Source organism: Mauremys reevesii, linkage group 6, assembly GCF_016161935.1.
Source record: "Mauremys reevesii isolate NIE-2019 linkage group 6, ASM1616193v1, whole genome shotgun sequence".
Taxonomy (NCBI): domain Eukaryota; kingdom Metazoa; phylum Chordata; order Testudines; family Geoemydidae; genus Mauremys; species Mauremys reevesii.
In genome coordinates, this window is record NC_052628.1 from 18,909,398 (window position 1) to 18,912,454 (window position 3,057).

At 42.5% G+C, this 3,057-nt stretch overlaps 1 long non-coding RNA gene across 1 annotated transcript; it reads left to right on the forward strand.

Annotated features, from left to right (window-relative positions):
* The first annotated feature begins 890 nt into the window (after positions 1-890).
* On the forward strand, positions 891-2,588 carry LOC120408714. The gene is made up of 3 exons (XR_005600910.1): positions 891-1,017; positions 1,391-1,511; positions 2,072-2,588. It is a non-coding gene; the product is annotated as an uncharacterized LOC120408714 (long non-coding RNA).
* The last annotated feature ends 469 nt before the right edge of the window (positions 2,589-3,057 follow it).

The following is a 3,057-nucleotide window of genomic DNA, read 5'->3' on the forward strand; positions in this document are numbered from 1 at the left end:
GGTGGGACCACGGTTCAGGTGCTGGTGGCCCTCCCGCATTTAGGGAGCTTCTGTTGCTCCGGTTTGGGAAGCATTATATTTCAAAGGAGATGACTACGCTGCAGCACTGAGTCTCAGAGCCTGAGTCAATCAGCTCAGGGTCTTGGGGCTCAAGCTGGGGGGCTAGAAATAACAGTGTAAATGTTTGGGTTCAGGTTGGATCCTGGGCACTGAGACACAATCTGGGGGGAGTATCTCAGAGTCCTGACTCCAGCCCCAGCCCAAATGTTTATGCTGCTATTTTTATCCCTACGGCCTGAGCCCCACTGATCCTGAGTCAATTGACCCGGGCTCTGAGACATGGTCCCACGGGCCTTTTATTGCGGTGGAAATGTACTCAGAGAGGTCCAATAGGCCCTGTTGTTCTTCCTGGGGTATTATGAATGTGTATCTCCCCAACATGGGCCAGTGTCAGTGACACCATCTGACATCATATAATTAAAAAAGACCTTCCTATTAACAAGTCCTCCAAGTGCTGAATATATGCTGCTCCTGCAGTGTCATCACAATCATGGCACGTAACCCATGTGCCTAATAGGGGGGATATCTCTTTAAGAGATCATTTTGGGGTGCTGGAACAATTTTTATGGGGGGGTCCGATGATGGAAACCATAGAAACCATGTATTTGGTGTTTGTTATTACTACTTTAAGCCAGGGTGTAGCAGCACCCTCAGCACCGCTAGTTTTAGCAGCACCGCTGAATCTATTGGGGGGTGAGTAGGAATGAGTTGTGTCTGGGTCATTGTTGCTAGGCAGATGCACAATTAGCTTTCCACACTCAGAAGTTTCTGGAATTCAGTGTGGTAGTTCTGGGTATGCTCAGTAGGTTCCTTGTAGCTGGACTCAAAACGACATGAGGGCAAATAATCAGGGCAGCTGCTTTACAAAAGACCATGTGCCCCGTGTCAGTTGGGAGAAGCTGAGCCTAGGAGTGGAAAGCAGGCTGTTTTCCCTAACTCTGAAGCATTTTGCAACAGGTCAGTAATATTATTAACTCTCCAACTTGGAAGTCCTGACAGTTAGGGAGACCAAATGTCCCAATTTTATAGGGACAGTCCCAATATTCGGGGCTTTGTCTTATATAGGTGCCTATTACTCCCCACCCCTGTCCCGATTTTTCATACTTACTGGTCATCCTACTGACAGTGTTCATTATAGACCGGGGAAATTGGAGGGAAAATTCATTTCTTTTATTTTAAATGTATATTTTGAATGTTTGATTTTTAGTTAAACTGTTTTAGTTAAATTGTCTCGACCAGTATGATTTGCCATCTTTTCTTTTCTTTAAATGTGATAATGGGGAAAGTCACTTATTTTGCTAATCTCAGTTTAGTGTTTTTCTTGGAACAGGGTTGGTTTTTTAACTATATACTTAACTGAGTGGTGGCTTATTGGTGTCTGAGTGATTTCAGCAGAGGAGGAGGAAGAGTCTCCATGGATTCCAGCTGAACATTTCTAAAAGCAAGTGAAGGTGAGATGTGGCTTTTGACTCAGCACACTGTGCAGATTTGGTGATCAAAGACTCTGAGACTCAGGTGAACTCAATCTAAGTTTTGCGAACTCAGAGTTTCTTCTCACTGTGTTTCTGTAGGGACTGACCTATTTGGATTAAATTTGTTTTCTTTATTTATGTTGATGTATAACTGTGAAGATGATGTCTATAGCTTATGCTTAAGAATTAAATTCATTCCTTTTTTTTTCTTTTGGACCTGATTGTGGGGAAGTTGGCCCTGTGCAATCCTTGCTGAAAATCATCAGTGAGTAAATGCTGGGTCTCAAGCTGCTTTTCTATGCGAGTTGGAGGGTTTTTAGGCACTGGAGAAGGGCAATGAAGTAAACTCTGCCCACCTAAAGATTACACAAGCATGTTTTTTAAACCACTCATGTTGTTATTGACCAGTAACATATTAGTTGCTGTCAGAGGGTTCCTAGGTATCTTTGTTCTCTCATGTAAACTTCAAATGAGTTTTCCTTCCACTGTTTACATGTCTCCCTCTGATTTATTTTACTGATCACTGTTTCATTTTGCAGCCTACACACTGACACAAAACAGGTTTTGTTGCCAGAGGAGATGCCAGACAGGGAGACAAGCTGACACCCAGAGGCCACGGCCGAAAGAAATTGGCATCTGGGTCTTGCAGCTGCCAAACCTTCTCTATGAGTGGCCACAGCAATCAGCTCCAGTGATGTAGCAAACTGAGGAGGAGGAGGAGGAAAAGGGCATGTGGTGCACAATCAATGCTGCAATCAAAAGGAAGATGCGGTGCCAGCTGGTTACTGCAGTTTTATCACTCTGCCAGAAACACAAAATAATATTTAAAGAAAACAACAACAACAAAAGCTTAGCAGCTTGCATGGCCTATAGCAGTGAATGTGAAGAGTGAGAAGGTGGGCCATGTGTGTGTGGCTGACACAGGATTCCTGCAGCAAAGGGGACCCTGAGGCCCATTTCTGTAGAGTGCCAGTGATTTGTGGGAGTCAGTTCACTTTAGAATTCTACAGCTACTTTTAAAAGTACAAGTTGTGCCAGGCAAAAGCCTGATCTATATGGCTGAAAATGTGGAAATTGCAGTCGTGGTGGTGGAAAAGGTTATTAACATAAGGATGGCCATTTACTACAGATGTTGAGAGATAATGGCTGGTTTTAATAGGCAAACCAACGCATTACAAACATTTGATGTATCAAAATGTGGGTGGGGTGGGATGGTAGAGGAAATTATCATTCACCATATGAATTGTTTTATTGTGTTGACCATTTTCTGTAGTTTTGAGGATTTTCTGTTAGAAAAAATATGAAGTGAATTGAAAAAAAAGGTACATATATGTATGCTTGAGTACAAATACACCAACTGATTATCTTATTGCTATAACCCTTATAGTTCCTCACCTTCTCCTTCCCAGATTATCTGGTTACTCCTATATATTACTTCATGTCTAAAATTAGATTGTAAAGCTCTTTGGGGGATGGTCCATATGTTTATATTTTATTGAAGCATCTAGTGCACTTTTAGGCACAA